We start from the raw sequence: 23,599 nt of genomic DNA on the forward strand, positions 1-23,599 counted from the left end.
AGTCTTTGCACTGCGAGTCGCTTCAGTTCCTTGGCTCAAAGCTGAGCCTACCTCACATTGTTTGGGGATTTCACCTGTTGCTGCATCTCCCTGACATTCTGCAGGATCTGGCCGCCACACTGCTGCCGGGCTCGTGCACTGTTACACGCTCTCGTTCCTAAACTACACCAGGGTCACTTTTAACGGCCTACAGAGAACCGATTCATGTATGTGCACGTGTACCTACTCACACAGCTAGCCAGTCAATCACTTTATCTACAGCATAGCTATAATAAAGGTGATCTCATTTAAAGTTTTATTCTATTGTATTAAAAGTTGAATACAACATCTGTCACATGTATAGTTTTTTTTTTAAACTGTACAAAGACGGGAGAATTATTGGACTTTGTATTCAATTAACTAAATATGAGATGATAAAAAAACAAGCACACAATGTAGGCGTGAAACCAGTCAGTGTAAATATCACTCTGATGATGTCATTGATCTTCTCTGACGACCTGATACATTTTCAGAGTGAACGTAACCCAATCAGCATCTTTTAATGACGCATCTAAATGGAATGTGACCGCGTCACCATTTTATGTTTATGGATTGAATTACACCTGCGAGTGGCAGCTTACACAACAAAGAACACGTCTTGGTAATGTTTACTCTCAGGTCATTAGGTACAGTTATGAACAGTCCTGCAGTACAGGTTGTGTCTCTTAGTCCAAGCTTCTTGGTAACACCTGGTACTACAGGTATGCCAGTAATACACCAACAGTAGTGTCTGTGTGAGTGTCTTGTTTCAGTTCACTCCGAGACAAAAGTGGGAAGAGGGTGGGGGCAGGGGGGCTCACAGGTTGAATGTTTACAGCATCGTAAAGAAATCGTGGTTTGGGCCTGTGACGATGCTAGCATTAGCTTCCTAGCAGGCTCCCACTGCCCACAGATGGTGTAAAAAGGTGAGACGCAGACTCCAGGTCAGAAAATGAAGCCAGTGTGGAGGAAGCTTAAACCTGAACTCCATCTGAAGGCTGCTGTCGATAGCTGAGGTTGAGATGATGGACGTTTCTGGTTTTCTGTGTTGACCTTTAAACACCTTGTGAAGAATTTATGGGCTTAGTCACACATTGTGGGTCACATTAAATAAATAAACAAGTCTATTTTGTAAATATTAATCATACTATGTTTTAAAATGAATGATCATCGGTGGCACGACAGCACACACCCAACAGCTAAGGACTTGTGGTTGACAAGTAGTTCACCAGCCGGTGAGTACGTGGCTTCACACCCAGACCCGTCTTTACTCATCACATCCTTTTTTTTTTTTTTTGCACAACCAAGATGGCGGCGATGGTGGAAACGCTCGAACGCGCGATCGATACGCTAACAAGATGCAGGATCTAAAACGCCACCAGCCATCTTTTAAATACAGTCTATGAGAGGTCTGTGAGGTATTAATGTGCACATCAGCCCGCTTCTTATTACAGTGTGCAGTTCAAGTAACATTATATTCATTTGGTGTTTTGAGCTACTGGAATCAAACTTTCATATAACTGCGACTCCTTTATGTTCGATTTGTTTTAATAAAGGGAGTTTTGTTGTGTTCTTCCTCTTTCACTGGCAGTTATCGAGTATCTGTGGAAACTTTCCCAGAGTACGGAGCATCTGCTGACATCGGTTCAATCACCGGGAAATGTCACCAAATAAAAGAACCAAGTGAAGAGACGACTCAGTGAAGAATACGCTGAGAGTGGAACTAGAAATCATGAAGTGAGACATTAAAGCAGTTTCCCTAAAGAAGAGAAGAAAATAAAAATGTAGTTTGTTGAACATAATCCCCTCTGCATGTCTAAATGCTAAAGCCAAGGCCTGTTGTTTTGTGAGTAGGAGATTTTTTGTGTTAAGACATGAGTTACCTTTATGTTACACGTGCTGCTCTCAGAGACCAAAACTCTGCTGCTTTAATCTCAATTTAAGCATTCCTGCTGCAGTCTGTGCTGCCATCTCAAGGCTATTTAAGCTTTGTAATTAAAGCAAATTCTATGCACTTAAAGCACCAAAATGAGTTCTCTGGTTGAACGACCTCCTCTGCCGTCTGGGGAGTCCTAACCAACACGTGCTCAGAAAGAAAATCCTGATCTGAGCAAACTGGCAACCCAAATTATTTGTAGAGTTGGAGCTTTATTCTTTCAAATAAAAAAGAAAGACAGATAAAATAAAAATACTGACAGGTATTTTATGGCAGTCTCAAAAACGTACTTTAAACCTACCATAAGCTCACTGGTGATTTTTTCCTTTTTAAATGAATAAATAAATTCAGGCAACATGTTCGACCCTCAAAAAAACAAAAATAAAAAAAAGTTCCCATTGACACTGATAGATGCTACACTCAATTATGAAATTACACAGAGGTGTTTAAAGGATGCACTGACCCTTTTCAATTTTTCTCTTTTAACTTCGTTCATTGCAAAGTTGCACAGATACCTTTGGAAAACCCGAACGTTTGGTAATCCTCCTCAGATCCTGGAAATACCAAACGAAGGTTTGGCTGTAAAGCCCAGAGAACGAGGAGCTTTCTGAGGCTTAACACAACCGCGGGCTAATCCCAGCTACCTAAGATCATCTAAACCACAGTGTTGCTGCTGGCTGATGTGTCTTAGTGGCAGCTTAGAGTGCCGACTGTACGAACATGAAGCATACTGTGGTCATGTCTGAGTGATGTACCTTGTCTGGTGGAGGACGTCAGGCTGCGGTTTATATCATCCGCTTTCTTTGTGTCTCTGTAACAACAAGAAAGGGGAAAAAAGGACTTAGAGAAAATGACACGACTAATACCAGCGAGTGAAACGCACAGTTCCTCATAAAAAATACACGTGCAGGTGTGTCTGTCACTGCGTGCACGTCGCACACCTGCCGACTGAACGGGCAGAGGATCAGCTTTCCACATTAACCAACAAAATAACTCTTTTCTGCTGATGCACACGAGCCTTCAGACAAATACAATCCTCCAGCATCACAAAACACACCTCTGAATTATTTAACACTGAAATCGACACCACCGTCTGTCATATCCAAAGAAAAGCAGCTGATTAGCCTGTCTGCTGCAGGTTTACTGAGGTACTGAACATCCTGTGCCATGCTGCGGCTGCACAATGCTGTAACTCTCTTTAAGGTGGGAGCAGAAAATAAATAGATGGTGCTGTCAACTAGCACAGCGTCCAACCAAAAGAAAAGAGCAGGATCACCTGAAGCTCAGCGTTCATCTGTGAGAGCTGAGAGCGAATTTTTCCACATTTGAACCTAATATTTGTCACGGCTGTTTCTAAACGTGTACCTCTCATAGTTTGACTGACTTTCGCTCTCCATGAGCGGGTTTTGTGGGCCAATGAATGCCTCAAATCTGGCCCACAAAACCCGCTCATGGAGAGCGAAAGTCAGTCAAACTATGAGAGGTAGTCTCCTGCTTAACAACGGAGAGGGCCATTTGTGTGGCAGACGCTTTCCTGGTGCTACAGACTGGAAAAATATTCCTGTTTGGGAATGGGCCTACACCGGCCTGCAACAAAGTACTTTTAAATTATGAAGAGGCCTGACTGGAGAGAATTATGCAGCAGCAGTAAAGCTGCGCTGTGGATGGTTACTACATTTCCTGTTGTGGCTTGAAATGTTTGTTTTACGGCCCCACGTGGCTCATTCTGGTCTGACCGGCTACTTGTGGACTGCAAATCTAGGCAGGAGCAAATATTCATGTGTAAATAATACTCCTGTATTTGTGTGCAAAGAACTATAACCTTATTTTTACCTTAATTTAATAATTGCTTAAAAGGGGATCTGTTAGGCTTTTTTTATTCTTGAAGTTCATTGGAGTAGCTGTGCAGCTCGAGTCACAGTTTAATATCAAGTCAACGTTTTTCTGATCTGCACTCTGCTCTGTGGTGGTGATGTGGTTTCACTGGGTTCATCATGTGATGACCTTCAGCTCCAGCTAGCACTCTTTGCAGGCGAGGGTGAAGTCGCTGGGATGAGAACTGGAACCTCAGAGCACTCAGGGCCATTATTATTGGATGATCATAAGAATTAGTCACTGTGTAAATGACACAGTGGGCATCATTTTGAATGTAAGTTACAGCCTTCACGTGCACACACACACACGCACTAATAAGCTCATGCACATTTATATGGCAGCAAGGTAATGAACATATAATACATAAATCATGCAAATACTTCCACAGACACCCAAATGTTGGGTTTCTCAAACACTTTTTGTTCAACATAATACTTTTTTGCAGGGTAACGAAGACAGTTCATCTATTGCAGAGGTTTGTTGATACAAACGCCACGTTTGGTCTTGGCATCTGATTTTCAGCTAATCCATTAACTAACATAATGTAGACATATTACCAACTGTCACTGAAACCTGTGCTTCTTCGTCTGCACTGACCCTGCTCCATCCTCTGTGGAACCTGCACAGCAACAGTGCTGAGAGAAGGGATGCTGCGGATGATTGGGTGGGTGGATGCCTCCAGAGACACGAGATGCTCTCCTCGTAAGGGCAGAAAGTGCAGCTGTTCCCTGTGGTCGGACACGTGAATGGTCTTTAGATATAATATCACACCCACTTTATACATCAAACTTCCTTCTTTTTCTGCACTTCAGCTTCTTTGAAGTCCTCCTTCCTCTTTGCCCCATGTGTCCGTTTCATTCCCTTTTCCTTCTCTGCTTCTGCTTTCAGTCAAACAGAGCAGGATTTCCCCATTTGTCCCCAACTTATCTACACAATGAAATCAAGCACGTTTGCAAACGTCAGCCAGTACACATTGCACTAGAATAAAAATAAACGAATAAATAAAATATGCAGCATTAACACTTCACACTTATGCCATTCATACCAGTGTGCAAACCAACAATCTTAAACTACCAGCACATTAATCACAGCACTCAGAGCTGAGCGCCGGTTTATTAGTAAGTCAATAAATGTGTCAATCATCCCAGCAGGTGGTGCAGTCAAACGGTGTGGAGGGAGATGCATGCAGACTTCTCAAAAATAAACATGTTTTTCAGGAAACATCAATCAAGAGCTAGAATGGAATTTTCCAGTGAGCTCAGAGGAATAACATGCACAGTAATACATGGGCCGCTTCTGTCCCATGGTAAGTTACCGAAGGGGAAAAAACCAAAACATCTGAGCACAGTAATGTTGATTTTATCCAACAGATCTGCTGTTAAGAGCACGAAGGTATGAGTGAGGAATGAGATAAGTGAGACAAACTGATGGAGGAAGCAGGAAGAGAAAAAGGAGAGACGAGAATAAATCTGAGACGGGCACAAAGAAACCAAAGAGACACAAGCCAAGCAGCCTGCTTATTGCTGCACTAGTAAAGAAAATTCACTAGTTTGCTATGAATCACATTTAAAAAATCTATACTGATGGGCAATGCATCGAGATCACTGTAGTTAACTAAAACTATCATTTAGTTTAGGGTTTTTTAGTTATTATCTGCTAGTTTGGTGAAAATTGTAATGCAGCTTTATGAGGCATTGTTGGGTGTTTGCTGAGACTCTGGATGTTTATAAGACTGTGAGCAAAAAGCTTCCAAAGAGTTCTGTTTGAATTGTAAAGCCTCTGCTGAGGGGCCTACGTCTCGCCCCTCATACAATAATACTTAGAAATACTAAGACTGACACTGAAACTAATAAAAGAAGCTAAAACCAAAAAACCAAAATGAAATTTAAAAAAAACTGAGGATAACCTACAGGGAATATCCTTCCACATGGTTATGAGAGTGTGTATGTTCAGGACAGACGCACATGACAGATTCGGGGAAACATGAGAAAGATGCAGACAATGACAGTGCCATTAGTGCTAATGGTTTTAGGTGGTCTAATATTAAGGTGACACAGCAATAAGGAACTTGCATATGCATTTTAAATTTAGCGACAAACGCATGCAGAGCTGCGTGCTGGTGTTCAGCTGGACTCATCATCAGCTGTCATTTCAAGTCAAAACACAGGACAGCACAGCAAACATCAAAATGATGTGGCAGCAAAGTCATAAACACACAGTCGGATTAGTCATCCACACAAAATCCAGTGACTGTAACTTACTGATCATAAAGTCTGCCCATGCTGACAAAGATCATGTGGCAGCCGTCATCGTTAAGGGAGGTTCGATAAGAACGTGGATCACACTCATTTCTAACAAACAAGAGGCGAGTGCCACAACACATCACCATCCGTTTGATCCCCACTCTCTACTGCCACAGCCCTGCCCTACCTGCTTACTGATATAGACTATTATCCTAATTTTCAGCTATATATTTTTAATCAAAAAGGGCAGCACGGTGGCACGGTGGTTAGCACTGTTGCCGCACAGCAAGAAGGTCCTGAGTTCAATTCCATCATCAGGCCGGGGTCTTTCTGTGTGGAGTTTGCATGTTCTCCCCGTGTTTGCGTGGGTTCCCTCCGGGTACTCCGGCTTCCTCCCACCGTCCAAAGACATGCAGCTTGTGGGGATAGGTTAATTGGATAATCCAAATTGCCACTAGGTGTGAATGTGTGAGTGTGAATGGTTGTCTGTCCCTGTGTGTTGGCCCTGCGACAGGCTGGCGACCTGTCCAGAGTGTACCCCGCCTTTCGCCCTATGACAGCTGGGATAGGCTCCAGCGCCCCCCGCGACCCTGAAAAAGGATAAGCGGAAGCGAATGGATGGATGGATATTTTTAATCATGGACTTAATCATAGAGTTTTTTATCTTATACAGAGGCTCAGTGAGGGTCTTCAGTACGCCTACTGCATAATAACTGAAATAAGTGGTTTTACCTCCATTCCTTCGGCCCTACAAACAAGACAGCAAGTGGGTGGGGCTTCTGTGCACCTGAGATCACCCTATAAGACAGGGGTGGGGAACTCCAGGCGTCAAGGGTCAGGGTCAGCACACCTGAATCAAATGATTAGTTCATTACCAGGCCTCTGGAGAACTTCAAGACATGTTGAGGAGGTCATTTAGCCGTTTAAATCAGCTGACACATCTAAAACCTGCAGGACACCGGCCCTCGAGGCCTGGAGTTGGACGCCCCTGATATAAGAGAATCACCGTGCCGTTGTTTTACATCCACGAAGGGGTGGGTGGTAGCACTCGTCTCTGTCAAATATAAAAAATCAAACAAACAAAAAAACAACAACAACAGCCAATTACTGAATGATGTGCTTCATGTCTCTTGAGTGCATATGTTTACATGCAGCTTACACGACACTGTAGAAAGAATTAAAGAAATCTGACGTGTCTGAAGAGAGCAACCAGGGAGTAGAAAAGAGCAAAGTCACCATCCTGCTCTTATGTTAGCTTCATGTACAGACAAGTGCTGGCACCCTCCCTACATGGATGTAAAACAAACTTACATAAAGATGTTAACAGTCTCTTTGTGTGGACAACCACACACTTGCCTGCACGGGCTCGTCTCAAAACTATCTGTTTCCATGGTGACAGCAGAGAAGTGCATTAAAATAAGGAAGGCACGCAAATATGAAAGACCGACAGCCTGGAGGGGACAGACAGACACGTGGACACACACTTTGTTCTATAAAGGCTACCGGTCAGAAAAAGGGAAGGTGTGTGATGAAAGCAGCTGTCACTAATGCTGTGAATCTCTGCCAAGAAGGCTGCTTAAAACGGGAGAGCGGCAGTCTGCAGACATGTGAGGAAGATGAGAGGAGGGTTCACCGGAGAGGGAACTGTGGATGAAAACAAAATCTAAAAACATGTGAAGAAACAGATTATCATGACGGCGCCTCAGCGTCGCTGAAGGGAACGAACTAAATGAAGTCGAGCAAACATGAAAAAGGATTTCTCTTAAAGAGCACAGATCGATCTGTGTAAACCTCATAAAACAAGTGCATGTGGGGAAAAACGAGAGCTACAGATCTCTTTGGTGTTTCCATGTATACAGCATAGAAAGGAAACCGAGAGGCTCAGTCAACGTTTACACAGGAAAACAAAAGACTGCATATCCCACAGTTCACTGGGTTAAACTGACCATAACAGCAGATAAGTCCTTCTTATCTGGCTGTCATATCAGCTGTGTTTTCACAGTGTGGCCAGCATTAGATAACCGCTGACCACCCAATAAATCTGCAAACACATAATCTAATGCAAATTTGTCTAACAGCAGTTTCCAAACAAGTGTAAAAAACTAAAGCCTGTGTAAACACATCATATCTTGGACTTTATTTATTCAAATTTTAGTGTCTACCTTTGTAAGATAAAAGTCATCTGTTAAAGACATTTTATGCTATTATTCAAATGACCTGTTTAGCTTTCTTCACAGCTGTGATTTACAGCAGGCACCAGGACCTGTTGTTTAGTCATAGGTATACGGAAAAGTGCAAGACTCACAAACCCAATCACAGGAAGCCGCACTGCGTTTGTCAAGCCTGACACCACAACTGACTCTCCAAGTAACTCTTTTTTGGAAATCAAATTTTTTACCTCTGAAGTGTAGAGATGGAAACTATCAGGATGTCCCGCCTCCTTTGTGCCCCGTCAAATCACGTTCTTGCCCCGAGGCAGCAGAGGCGATGACCCACTTTGGATCAAAACCTTTTGTTTCTTCGCTGCTACGTTGACATTTTCAGCAATCAGCACATTTACACGTAGTACTGCCATCACTGAGTGCAGACAGCTGGATGAACAATATAACCAACATCACTTGTATTTTCCTTGAATCTTAACAACTGCCTATTGCAAACAGTATCGTTTCCCTAAATGAAGACTGCACAGTGAAGCAGGTTCACACATTTTAATTATTACTCCTGTTTTCTGAGTACTTGGTGATGCTTCTCTCGTGAGTCTCTCATCCTGCAGATGAACTTCAGCTCGACTGACAGCAACCCCTGAAGCAGTCCTCCACCTGCCGTAGGTTCTGGTTAGAGCAGATCTCCAGCTCAGAGCAGATCTCCAGAGCAGAAGGACCATCACTGACAGCTGGAGTCTGAGTGCGTCTGACTATGGGATCAGATCCTCTCTTGGGAAGCAGAATGACATTGAGACGACCACCATAGCAAAAAAGGCTGGGTTAAAGCTAAGAACAGAAGTACTAAGGCTCGCTGTGTGGGTGGGGCCGGACCTTCATTATCCACACCTGGTGACGTTTTGTGAGCACAAACAGACATGAAACCCAAAATGGCGTGACAGCTGTTGATATTCAGAGGATTGAACCTGTAAATCAATTATTTACATGACTGAGCATCATATCCACCACTGCAAAAGCACATTTCCAGCATCACTCCAGGTCACGCAACAAGAGTTGGTGTGCAAATCTGTGAGTAAGCACAAGTCCCATGTGAGACCACGCCGGACACGTTTTCCAACCAGGTGATAAATGAAACGCACGTAGACGTGTAATAAAAGTTCATGATGTGAAGAGGATGGAGAGTTCTCTCAGGGTTCAAACAAAGGTTAACCCTCAATGGAAGTTCAATGGGCTGGAAGACTACAGCCCTCCCATGAGTAAATGAGTACGTGTGTGTCTGTCTGGAGCGTCTTGCGTCCTTTCTGCATGGCAACAGCCTATGAAAGGGTCACGAATCAGAACGGTGAGCTCTGCCACTGTGGACTCCATGTTTGTTAGAAACTCACTGGCCTTTGATACCAACTCACCTTCAAAACAGTACAATTAAAACATGTACTTAAAAATATGTAATTATACATGTTTATAAAACCCCCACAGGAGACCGTTTGAATTCACACTAATGCAAACGAGGCCTTTCATTCATCAAGTGCTAACTGCTACACAGGAAACATGTCAGTCTGCTCGGTATGACAGAAACCTCAAGTGACGGAGCAAGTGCTGAAGCGTGTGGGAACTGTCTGCAGTTCCTTTGTTCTCATGCACAATTTCATGCGTGTACCAGCACAATAAATCAGCATTGGTCTTCTGGTAAACAGAGCAGTTCCTCTTCAACATGCTGGTAAAAACAAAAACATCTCATGAAATCGTATCATGTTCTTCTTCAAATCACTTCATAACTGAATAATCAGATCAGCCACAACATCCACCAACACAATCAGCATGGTTATTTAGCATGCAGCAGTGAGGACTAACATTATATACTGATGGTTATTATACGTACAAGTAATATGTGAGGGGGGGGAGGAAGTGCTGTACTGATGCTGGAAACGGCTCGCTGAACCTGATCTGCACTCTGTGGAATGTGGTTCCCGTTTGATTCGTCACGTGAGCATCTGAGCCAACAACGTTAAACGGGGGAAATACTTTCCTGCATTTTAAATAGCGACGCTGGTAAAACATAGAACCTGGAACATCAGCAAAGGCTGATGGCTCAGAGATGATCTTCATGTTAAGTAAAAAGAATAAATGGATAAATAAAAATATTTCTAAAAAGCTTGTGGTCCTGTTCAAATAATTCCCAGATGAAGGAAAATGAGCAGCAGCCAAGCGCTCGTACACTCTGGCTACGTCTGGGAGATCATCTACAAGCCGCTCTGGCAAGGAATCAGCCATAGAGCTCTTGTAAGACCACGCAATAAATATCTGTTGAAAAGAAACTTTCCTCTAAATATTATGTCTTGATTTGAGCGAACGATGCAGCACGAGCCACATTTTAGGAAAATCTGTCCAAAGTGCTGTTACAGATTAAAATCAAGAACGAACACATAATAATAAAATCAACAAAATAATCCCTTTCCATTATTTTCAGTAGCATGAGGTATTAATTATTAAAGCACATCATTACAAATTTATAGCCTAACAAAGTCTAATTAGAAGCTACACTGAAACACATGACAGGGCTGCATGATACGCTAAAATCTTGGTACTGGTCCTAGAACAGTTTTATTTACACAGCGCCAAATCACAACAACAGTCACCTCAAGGTGCTTTATATTGTAAGGTAGACCCTACATTAATACATACAGAGAAAACCCCAACAGTCACACGACCCCCTATGAGCAAGCACTTTGGCGACAGTGGGAAGGAAAAACTCCCTTTTAACAGGAAGAAACCTCCAGCAGAACCAGGCTCAGGGAGGGGCGGGGCCATCTGCTGTGATTGGTTGTACATATACAACTAAACTTAAGCGAATAGCTTGTGAAAGCACACAAAAGTAAAACCAAAAATAGACAGTGAGTCCTCGGGTATGCTATGCACTTGTAAGCACATTAAAGACCAGTTAACCATTAACCATTTACAAAACAATAGAGCAGTTTCAAGTTTACAATAACCATCCAGACAAATGCTTTCAACCAATGATTGGCCAATTATCTGTAACGATTAATAATTATATTGATTCTTCACAAAAAATAAGTTTTAGCATCAGTTTAATTAACTCTGAATTAGCGACTGTTACTATAACGAGTTCCCAGAAAACCTTTCTTGCCTTCTGTGGATCGAGAGCTGTGACACCTGAACTGTCTTTTGGAAACCTGGAAAGAAACAGCATCGTGCCAGTTACGACACTAACGCTCCCATTTTTCTTGGCCTGCGTGTGCCCAACCTGTGTGTTGATGTGCGATTGGCTGGCGCGGCTGCAACGAAACAAATATTTTAAGTTTAAAAGACTTCTGTGCCAAACCCAGCCGTTCTTATGTCTGTGAAGTAAACCGTTTCCTCTCTGTATAAACCACAGGAAACCAAAATCAACACCAATGCCCCGAAATAACTTCTGTTTAGGAATCTCTAGGAAAATGGCTGACAAGCATAAACCAGTTGTTTAACTGGAGTCTGTCACTACCAGTGTAATCCAAAGTGGCTTTAGAGTAACGGCATCTTTTGCTTTGCTTTGCTGCTTCTCGAGCAGCATTCACTACAAAGCTGGCACCGAGTGTCAGTACAGCTTTCCCTGGACACCGCAAGTGCACAGAAACAAAAGAAACTGGGGGCTTAACACTAAAAATAGTTCATAGTTCAGTCTGAACCTCAGTTTGGTCGCTACCGCTTTAGAACAGCAAGGAAAAGAAAAACCATAACACAGTCCCAATACTTACTGTATGCTTTTAGGCTGCGTGCTGTCTGACAGTAGAATCAGTACACAACAATGATTAAATGTTGCACACACACTGATGTACAGTATGAACTTAAGTAATGAGCCCTTTTGGGGGGGGGGTCACCAAGTGGCATATGGTCAAAAACTGCTCAAGTTAAGCCCATTAACTGTAGCTCCTCCAAAATAAAAGCACATTTGAACACACCAGCTTGGCCCTGGCTCTCTGCATCCATTTTTAAAATCCCTCGGCTGTTTTGACTGGCGAAGAAAACAGGCCTTCAAATTGGGTTAGGGGAGCTGTGTCTCCCTCAGGCGCCCTTTGCTGGAGCAAATGTGACAGCGGGGCATTTTGGAGGGGGTTGAGCTCAGCTCAAGGGGAGGTTGGCTGAGTTTTGCCCTAATATGGACATGGGCTGGGGGGTGGGGGTGCTGTTGGGAGGGAGGCAGGCAGGCAGGGAAGAGGGTGGGCTGGGTGGAGAAGGGGAAACCTGCCTAGCACCACCACAATGGCAGCCTTGCTCTTTATCCTCCCCTCTTACAGCCTGCTTCACATACCAGCACAGGGTTCAACTGTTTTGCTCTGCTAACCACACTCTGGAGGCTCTCTGCACACTGAAGAACTCTTCAGCAGCCAGGAGTCAGGCATCGAGCACAGCTCACTTTTAAGTACTTGTGCTGCTCTCTGAAAGCCTCTCACTCAGAAACAGTACATCTCATATCTGACAAACGGCTACGCGCTCCAGCTCGCTGTCACTGGAGCACAAAGCTGAGCCTCCTCCTCGGCGGCCGCTCTCAGCTCTGTGTGCCCTCTGGTTCAGCCAGCTGGGTCATTTTACACTTGCTCCATACAAACTCACCACTATCCCTCCTCTAACATCTTGCAGGCAGATGAAGAGGGACGAAGATAATAAACAGACAAAAAAGTCACAGTGACCGTTATTCTGTTCGGTGAGTAGGAGGGGTGACCGGGGGGGGGGGGGGTGTCTGCAGACATAGTAAACATCTCAGAGAGGCCTCTGTCAGTGCTGAGAGAAAGTGGGATAGATGGAGGGAGAGACTGCCAAGGCGTTTAAGAGTGCATGAGGAGAACAATAAACCGAGAAAAGACTCGAAGAAAACGAGCAAGTGGGAAAGCAGAAGCAGGAGGTTGGTATTTGGAGAGCAGGGGGAGGCAGAGTAGCTGGCTGCTAGCAGCTAGTGCTGCGTAGCGCGGGACTCCAGGCGTAGAAATTCCTCCTACGTTTCTGTTCAATGCCACTTCTGTTCTGCCCAGCCCTGCTTGTCAACAGCAATGTAGATACAAAGGGAACCATGTCTGTGTGTGACTGGCTGTTGTGTGAAACCAGCGTTAGCAAATATGAATGTGAATGCATCAAACTAACTTCCTCAATACATGCCCTTTCTCTGAGAGCTACAGAGAGCAGCAAGGTTGTCTTAACATACTCAGATAAATGTGCTACTGCCGCAGACTGCCTTGAAGCAATGACATCAGTAGACTGTGACTTGATGATACTTCAGATACTTCAGATAAAGAAGTTCTTACTCTAAGAGAGGAAAAACTTTTTGACAGCTGGATAAGGAGACTGGCACCTGTATCTGTCAGGTAAATATGAAAACAAGACAGCCACTGGCTGAGATGGCATTAAAAAAAACAAACACCCCCCCCCCCCAAAAAAAAAAAAAGCCTTCGAGGACTTATCAAGATCATCCAAATATGTAGGTTGTTTATTTATTCTGGAGATTCTTCTGAATGCTCCTGTGGTTGCAAAAGAGACCTGCTTGTATAATCATTTGTGTGAAAACAGCCACTCAGCCACCTTCATCCATGACCACATAGATGGCCCTGGTGAATTTCATGTCTTACCCCTTACAACATGATGCTCATTAGTCGCATTTAGAGTGTAATAGATGACACAGCAGGCTATGACTTAGGGAGGGTCTGCAGTATCCCCGAGTGTTTTATACCCCCAACCAGAGGGTGATGTCATAGTGACGACCTCCATCTTTTATGTTCCCGATTATGAAAAAGGTCACAGTCGAGTCCAAAGAACCGGCAGTTCTAAACAAAGGCTAGAAGGGATACAAACCAAAGTAATTAACATACGACTGCTAAACCAAACTAATTTTACCACAAAGGTTAGCTAGCATATGGTTAGCATCACTGCAGTTACGGTTAATGCATCGTGGCCATCACATGGATACAGGCACTTCTCTGAGAGCTATGTTACATTCACTGAAGCAGCAAGATTATATTAACAGACTCTGAGATAGATTGCCTTAAGGTCATGACATCAGTAGACATGCAGATACTTCAGACAAGAAGTCAAGCAAACATGCATTCAAAGGAGACAGGGTCAGGGAAAACAGCTTGATAAGGAGACTCGCAATCTGTCAGTTACATATGAAAACAGGACACACACTTTTAATTAGCATAAAAAAACAATAAAATATCCACGATCAATCTGTTTCTTTGCATATACACGCTGGTCAAACACAGCCTTTTGCTCATTTCTGTATTTGCTCTCTACCAGTGAGGCCCAGCAGCCAGTGCTTCTTTCCCCTTCATCACGCTTCACTCCAATAACATTTTCTTCTTATTAACTCTTTGCATTTTCAGTACACCCACCAGATGATGAGATTGCTGTTCACAGCTTAGAGAAACGCTCTTCTGTAAAAACAGAGTGAGGTGCTGCTTATGAAAATGAACCTATTTATGGCTTTCCATAAACTCTGCTGTGAGGGCCGGTGTCATCGCTTGTTCTGCGATGACACTTGCAGCTCAGGCTCTCTGCTCTGCTGGCCTGACCCAGCCCAAAGGCTATCTAAGGGCAAGGCACACCACGGGCAGCCATTGTTGCTGTTACAGCAATCTCACATTGATTTATTTTCAAGAAATAAATATAAGTTTTTCCTCTGTATAGTACTTACACGCTGTTACAGCCCAAACTGCTTCTGTGTGTGTGCACAGTGTAAATCCAGGGTTTCCCATTGATCTAGATAATAAAGTACTGAAAGGTAGTTTTTGTATAAATATTTTAAATGATCAACTTTCCCCTTTTTGTTTGCAATACAATATTCTGTAATGGAAATTTCTGCTCAAGAAAATCAAAAGTGGTCGAAATCAGCAGTTAAGACTTGGAAACATATTGTTCACAGCGCATCAATCATTAGTGATTTATCACACACAGCAAATGAAATGATGAGAAATAGCTGTTTATTGTGGTTTGGTAGGGCTGCAGTACGTAACAGAAAGTCTATTTTTTCCTGTAACACCCTCTGTCGGGAATTCCAATTAATTACAAAATCAAATTATCAAGATTAATAATCAACATTAATCATCACAATCCCAACATACAGTAATCGGGGTCAGAGTTTAAGCCATTATTCTGCAGCCCCCCGCCCCAAGCTGCTGCTGGTTAGATCTCTCCCACTAGTTTTACAACCTTCACTGTAAAGCACGACAGCCACCCATTCCTGCCCTCACAGACTTTTAGCTTGTCATGAATAATAAACTCTGAATTTCGGGGTTCCTGCTGAGATCAGTGACTGTGCACAGACTCTGATCCTTCTCAGAGTCGTCCAAATCCAGAAAAACAAGTGTTGTGGCACAGCTGGCTAATCAAAGTTAGATATTATAAAGTCAGAAATAATGTCTTGTGTATCACAAATACACTGAGCAGTAAGTCCAGTTTGACTCCCAGCCGGCTGGACTGTTTGCTACCCTGACCTTATTTCCCATGTTTCCTGTTTTTCCCCCCACTCCATCCTTCGGACTCGCTCATCTCGCAGCAGAATTATGCTTACAAAGAAAAAGTGTCTTGCACCACATGGACTAGGAAGCATGACACCCTGTAGCAGAAGGCTGACAGCGTTTAGTGTTGAATGGTGATCGCCTCAGAACTGAACACAAATATAATTACACTTTTACACCCATGAGCAACAACATAAACACCAGTGACAACTGGATCAAATGACATTAATCACTGCACAGGCACCAGTTAATATCAGGCTGCATGTCGACAGTCAGTTATTAAAGTTTAATGTGTTAGGAGCAGGGAACATGGGCGGAGTACGTATCTATGTGAGTTTGACATTTCCAACATGGAAGTTGCTGTGGGGTCTTCCACATATGCAGTGGTTATCACTAAGCCCGGCTGGAATTACGAAATTACAGTAAACTGGAGAACTTGGCAATCCTAATGGTCTCATTCTCACCAACACTGAGCTCAGCTGCTGAACAACAGCTGAGCTCAGTGAGCTGTGAAGGATAACTGATGCAAGAAGAGCAAGAAGGGCAACGCTTGGATTATTCTTTGCTGTGGACAAGTAGTCATGTCTGTTTACTTTTATCAAGCTTACAGTTGTAGTAAGTATAAAACCTGCAGTAGTCAGTGTGATCAAGCCTACAGGGACAAAACTGTGTTAAGCTCCAGACGCTCCAAACTGTCGCCCCACTCAGGACACTGACATGTGTCACCGAGTCCACAGGAGAACGATGGACTTTCCTGATCAGCTAAACACAAACAGAAGTTTAGACTAATCGACTGCTTCAACAGTAAGTAGCTAACATGAGCAAGGCTAGCACCAGCAGCTACCTGTCTTTGTGTTCAGTGTAGTGATTCCTGTGGCTCAGTTTATTCTGACACAGCCAAACAATCCTGATTATACGAGACGCACCACTTAATCTTTGCTCATTTTCAACATTTATTACAGTCGTTAGTGTGGAGATAAGGGAGCTGCCCATCTGCAGTCTCAGCAGAGAGCAGTGACAGGTGGCTAATAAAGCCCCAGTAAACCAGTGTTGTACAACAATGACAATTAACAAGGCTTAACAAAGTAGCATCTCAGCTGCCAACAATCACAGGTGACAAAGTTTAAGCGTGTAGTTGGCTGATCCCTCACATCCCTCCCTACAACGACTATCACCCACAGCTCAGTCTGACTCTTATCTTGTAGTTTCTGAACTTTCAACTGAGTTTGGGCTGCTCTTCCAAAGCTTTCCAATTTTCCACTGGCCCAGAAAATATGATGCTTTGGGCATTTGGGACCAAGTGAACTGCCAAAGCAATTTTGTGCAAACTGTTGTAAGTAGTTTGCATTTGAAATAACCACTTGTATAATGACTTGGGCTTCAGAAACATGTTAATACCAGACATAACGCAGACCTCATAAGAATAAATCTCAGGTTGATTACAAAGTAGCAAAACCTGAACAATAACCAAAGCAGCCGAAACAAACTTAAATAATTATGTAAAAAAAACAAACCACAAAACCAACTATTGCTGTGTGTATTAGGCCACGTGAGACAGTTTGTGGTTATAAAAGCGGATGAATTCAAATCACGTCATGACTAAAAAAAAGTTTCCTATTATAAAATAAACTTCAAAAGTCTGTGTTCCCAGTACAACAGCACACCAAACCAAAAAATTACTACTAACAGTAATACACGAGCAGGCGAGATAAACAGAAGTGACCATTACAAGCACGGCTCTGAACAACAGCCGCGACGCAGAGCAGCGAAACTGCAGCAAACAGCCAGAGAGCTGCTGTCACGCTGACAGGATGCAAGCAGAAAAAGTGAAACGTGAGTGGGAAGTGTGCAGGGTCATGAGGCAGAACAGTTGTACACACACGTATTCGCACACGCAGACAGACAAAAAGACACACAGACGGGTAGTTCGGTGTAAAACAGGAACTACGGCAGGACGGCCACGGTCTAGTACACACAAATAACTAGAGTAACATAACCAGGAGGCTTAAGAACAATATTTGCGGTGAACACTAAATGTTGGAGGATTAGGCTTTAAAAACATTTTAAGCTTTTAAGAGAATAAGCTGTCCTAACAGTTAGGATTTATTCATCTTGCTCAGCCAGACTGAGAGCCTGAAAAGGCTCATTGTTTCAGTAAGCGCTCAATTAAAGCTGAAATGATCACCTTAATTAACAGCAGACATTTGTTGTTGTCACTGCAGTAAAAGCACGGGTGTCATGGATAACACTGGGAATGGCTCTGGTTTACTAAGGTGTTGCAGTAGGTGGAGGCAGTGTGACAGAAAGCAAACATGCACAGAACCAGGGCCCCAAAACTGAAGCAGCCACTTATACTCAGCCACCTTTGCTTTCCATACAAAGGTAGTTTTATTCTTGGACTCGAGAGCAGCTCAGGGTCCTTCTTTAGCTATTGCTGGGCCTTGGTGCCAACCCTCAGCTGAAGGCATTTTAGCTCACTTCCTTGAAAACAGAAGGGTGGGTGGGCCTTTGCTAATCACAGCCAGATTTTAATTAATATAAAAAAACAAAACATAAAAGCAGCAGAAGAATTACTGACAAAAAACGGAAATTATTCTGAGCAAAACAACAAATCCTCCAACATAGGAGGGAATTTTTTCCTCCGAGAACATCCCAAAAACATCGCAGTTTTATCTGCATAGAGGAAACAAACACGCCTTCCAACACTGTGTTTTCAGAGCGGGGTTTATTTTACCCAAACACAAAATATACTGTAGCTTTAAAAAAAAAAAAAAAAAAAAAAAAAAGTGCAGCCACATGCACGGCCACCCCCAAACAGCAACTTAGATCCCAGAAAACTCATTTTGGGAGACTTCCCTTTCTGATTTATAGCACGCCACAACAGATGTAATCTCTCAGACATGTTCTCACTATTGGACTTACTCAGGTTGGTTTATGCGACGGTGCATCCTGAGCAGAGTGTGCAGGAGGCAGAGCGTGAGCACTCACTCGCTGCGAACGCCCTACGCTATTATCTGCAGACCTCTCACGCAGATGTCCACACACATGTGGATTGTCTTGGATCAAACACGCCTTTTGTACAACTCTTGTACCCCTAAACTTATGAGGTCTCAAAATGCTGGAAAAATAAAGCATCGAGCACCTTTGAGGGGTAACACTGACACTTTTCAAATGATCAAGGTAAACATTTTGCACGTCTGGATTGGACGGTAACTTTTGTTACCAAACTGCATCGAACATTCTGCACCTTTGCTGGAAATGTCTTTTTAAACAAAGTTCAAAGCTGCAGCTCATATATGAAAACAGCTACACAAACACACAGAATCTGTTAGCTGAGCATCCGAGGCTCTGGAGCCAGGGAGAAATCTGTCGTGTTTTCTCTTCCAGCCCAGATGGCAGCATTGGCTGAGTCAGCAGTGGCGGATGGTCCACAGCAAACTGGATGACTAGCTGCTGATAACAGGAGGAGAGCTCTTAGCCAGTTTGATCAGTCTGAATGAAATCATGACTTTAACAACTCTAACACAAATCCTTTCTTATCCTAAAAGGAAGTACACATTCAAACTATTATAACTGCCAAAAGCCCTCATGTTTGACTTCTCTAACGTACTTTATGCAAATATACTATTTTCATTCCGCACATACATCAGTAACTGCCCACACTGCTAAATGAACACAGAAAGAAGAAGCATAATTTTGCCCAAAATGTGCCATGCATAAATAAAATGTGCCAGACAGACTGCAGAGCTGCAGGCTGGCCTCGGCTGGCATCGACGGTGAAATAATGACACGACAAGACTTCCCACTGCTTGCACAGCTTAAGCCTCAAGATATTGGACTTGGCAACGGTGCAGCGCTAGCAGGAAATCCTTTGGGATTTCTCATGTCGTATCACAAAGCGACTTGTGATTCATAGCTGGACTCGGGCAAACAAAAATTGCTGCTGTGAGCAGTTTCATTTGAAGTCTGAGAGCAGCAAAAACTGCAAATATCACATTACCTTTGAAACAGCCCATGACAGGCTAAAGTGGCGCTCTTCAGTAAAGCTGCTGCTTCACTCTAGGACCAGAATGGCTGCCAGGGCGGCACCAATGGCTCCCCTGTGCAATCACAGCAGTTCACACTCAACATAAAGATAATGTTTTATTAAAACTAACATGCAAGTTTGGGCTGGCTTGTTTTTTTGTTGTTAAAGGAATAGGAAACAGGCCATTCATGCTCTTCTTTTCAAGCAGTTAAGCATCTTTATTGTCATGTTACAAAGCATCTCTCAGAGCCACACAGTGGAACTGATTTAAAAAAAAGTCTTCCCAAGCTGTGACGTACAGCAGTGTTACACGTGTAAAAGTGTTACACAGTGTTACACCATGTGCTTCCCTCAGGCAACCTGTAATGCAACAGCAGGTTGAAAAACCACAAAGTACAAATACGCCACTGTTCGACAGGGTGTGAGATACCATATCCTGTTTTTCTGTTGCAAAGAAAACCTTGAGCAGTGAGAGCGCAGAACTACGAGACTTTCAACTGATATCTGGCAGCTTTCTGACAGGACGATGGGCGAGCAGAGTGCCGGACACAACATTCAAATTGTGCCATGTCTAATTTTTAAAGTCTGACACATTTTTCGCTCGTGTTCTCATTTTAGCTGGGAATGTTGGAATATGTGGAATGGTTTACAGCAACCACAGGCAAAGAAATCTAAACTGATACATCAGTTACTTTAGCCACATTGTTGAAACAAAGGTAGATAGTTTCGCTCTTGTCACACCCAGTGTACAGAACACAGTATGCATCACTCTGATGCTCCAGAGGTCACTAGAACACTATGCATTCATAAGAATATTTAACAAAGGTCCTTCCCAGTAGTGCAGAGGACCTCTTATTGGACCAAAAGTCTAATAAAGTCAAACAGAACTGGCTTAAATGCTGCAGCATGTATGACTCTGTGTATGTTGAATTACATGCACACAAAGTCCTGCGTGTCCGAGCCCATCTCCACTGTTTCAGAGTGAACACTACTACTAGTTCTGCTAGCCCATGCAAATAACATGCAAAGCATTTCAACTTCCTTCATGTGAGATCAGGTTCATTCACACCAGCTATTGTCTAACATGCAGAACCAGCATTCCAGAAACGCTGCTTACTCCCAGGAAATTACTCCCTGGAATACTGACTGAAACAGGACAAATCTGCTCACACATGCCCCCACCACACACACACACACACACACACACACACACACGCACGGTTGGGAAGTGCAGCTGTTGCTGTATGTCCTCTTGAACAAAAGAGCGCCATTTCAGTACACCAAGGCCTTGATGGGCACATTCCTCTTATTGCCTAGAAAAATTTGCATATCAAGGTGGTTTTCAAATTTAGAGATCTGAGTCGAGACAAGTCTGTCAGTCTGCCTGTGCTGCAGGCTGTGAACAAATTTGCACCCGGCTCTTGGACTATGTTTGGTTAGTTCCTCAGGCAAGGCACAGTGAATCTAGATTCCACCATCTACATGGCAGCACTGCAATGGATGGAGGTACTGGGCTGAATGAACCAGGGGCGGAGGTGTGTTGTTGTTGTAATAGGAAATAATAAAGTATAGCCTGGAATAACACCCAGAGGGCCGACGCAGAGCTCCACATTGTAGATCATGTCAGGAGACACAAACAGCTACTTTTATCAGCTGCAAACTGAGGCCACAAATATATTATAACCGCCTTTCCCCCCTCTGCCAGTTCAAGAGGCAGCAATCAGTCAGAAATTACAGCAGTAGAAAGGAAATCATTTAATCCAACCACCTGCCTGAGGATGAACCGGACACTGTTATCAGTCTGCAGCGGTCTCTACACAGCAGTGATTTCAGACGGAGATAGTTGTTAAACTGTTATAACTTTTTCACCAAACCGGGTTCTAACATATATCTGCTATCAAAATAAATCAAAAACAACGTGTTTCTATTAATCAACAACGGGAAAACAAGAGCAGTGTGGCTCGAATTTAACGCCTCCAGCAGTTCCGAGCTAAGTTTGTGGGCTAACCGGACCGCTTAGAAGCTAGCACCACTGTCAAGTAAACCTCGGAAAAGAAATCACAACATATGGGAATATAAATAGCACAAAACCGCGGGCAGATAAGACTTAGTACAACAATTACGCTACCACGTAACTCATTTCAGGAGCTAATATTAGCTAGCAAGTTGGCGCTTTCTCCGCCTGCTCCCCATTACTCCATGTGAACTCGTTTGACAGTCCCCGATTTGTACGGGGTACACATTTTGGCAAGACACCAAGTAAAGTTGACCCACAGACCCCGCCATCTTTGTGGCCGGCAAAACACGAATCAAAGTTGAGCAAACCTCAAAACTCACCGGTATGTCTCTCGGTGTGGGAGTCTACAGGAGCTCAGCACCGAAGCCTGGCTGTGTGCAGTACTTTCACGACCTTGGCTGCTCTGTGTGTTCCCGGCAACACAAAACAACACTCTCATCACCCCTCCCTCTGCCAGCAGAAAAGCCATGAAGAAAAGTCCAGTCTCAAGCCCCGCCCACTCCCGTTTCGATTGGTCGATATTAGGGATAGTACGAGAGAAGCCAATTAAATTCACTCTTTTCTTCTTTTTAATATCCAATGATTATGCGGGAAAGTATTTAGCCTCCGCAGTGCCTGGCAGAGCTTTTCTGTCTCATGCTGAAAGTTCACGATGAAAACATAATAAGCTTTATATGTTTTATCATTCATTAAACATAAAGGTTTATGCATTCAGGTAAGTTTAAAACAGACAAATCAGGCTACGACATAATGAGATTTGTCTGTTTTACATATTCTCAGTGTGTTGAAATGTACAGATTAAATCGTCAGCTTTTTGATGACTCATAAGGATTTCTTGATTTATTTCACATTGATGACATTAAACTAGGAAGAACATTAATGAGTTATTTGGCAGAATAAACCGCACAATCACAGATAAGGATAATAATTAGTTAAATTATAATATATTAGTTAAATTCCAAAGTAAGGCAAGTTTGAGCTCTTTTTGAGTTTGTAGGACTTATCTCTTGGGTTGGGAATCTATCTAAGCAAGCAATAGTTTACAAATTGGATCTCACATTGCTGGACAAGAAACATTTGAACATTGCTTTGCTTTTTGAACAGGGACACTTTCTTGGTTCAGGCAAATCAACGGACACACGCACACACACGCGCGCGCGCGCGCACACACACACACACACACACACACACACACACACACACACACAGAGCCTTTAGCAATGTCAAGGCTGTACAATCAAAGCAGACACTTTCCAATGCAAGGCCAAATAGAGCTCACAGATGCTTTCTTGCCTGTGCTGCTGCTGGAGACGTGATTTTTGAGAAAGCTTATTGTTCTCAGCACTGTGGCTGAAGCAATGCACAGAGTGAACTTTTATGATTCCTCTACCACAACTGCTTGCTTTTCATGGAGTTATAGTTCCTCTGGTAACTCTATGCACACCGACACAAACAAAGAGGCATATTTTATACTGCCCAGCAATCACACTGTCATGTGAGTTATACAATAATGGGGCACAAAATAATGCAGGAAGTAGGTAAGTGATAATGAAAAGTGAAAGTATCACTACCTTAAGCTGACAGGAAGAAACATTACAGAGACGATACCTCAAATCTCGGGAAGAGCAGAGGCTACTGCAATTGACTGAATACATTTAAAAAAATCATATCTCGCAATAAGAAATATGTATTTGTACACTAAGTCATAATTAATTTAATATATTTTTGCTTATATAGTTCATAATGATAAATTTAATAGAAGACGTCATGCTGCCTTTTGTATTAGACTGCTACTTGCACATTAGCGAGGCATCCTGGT

At 43.1% G+C, this 23,599-nt stretch overlaps 1 protein-coding gene across 2 annotated transcripts in view; it reads right to left on the bottom strand.

Annotated features, from left to right (window-relative positions):
• LOC134623294 (CYFIP-related Rac1 interactor A) overlaps positions 1–22,212 on the bottom strand; it is a 34,838-nt gene extending 12,626 nt beyond the window's left edge. For both annotated transcript variants that reach the window (XM_063468446.1, XM_063468447.1), the window contains exons 1-2: positions 22,101–22,212; positions 2,710–2,765 (exon numbers count right to left, since the gene is read on the bottom strand). The gene's annotated coding sequence lies outside the window, so the exon portion shown is untranslated. The remainder of the gene's footprint in view (positions 1–2,709; positions 2,766–22,100) is intronic.
• Between the last annotated feature and the right edge of the window lie 1,387 nt (positions 22,213–23,599).

Source organism: Pelmatolapia mariae, unplaced genomic scaffold, assembly GCF_036321145.2.
Source record: "Pelmatolapia mariae isolate MD_Pm_ZW unplaced genomic scaffold, Pm_UMD_F_2 NODE_ptg000539l+_length_59386_cov_1, whole genome shotgun sequence".
In the NCBI taxonomy this organism is placed as follows: Eukaryota; Metazoa; Chordata; class Actinopteri; order Cichliformes; family Cichlidae; genus Pelmatolapia; species Pelmatolapia mariae.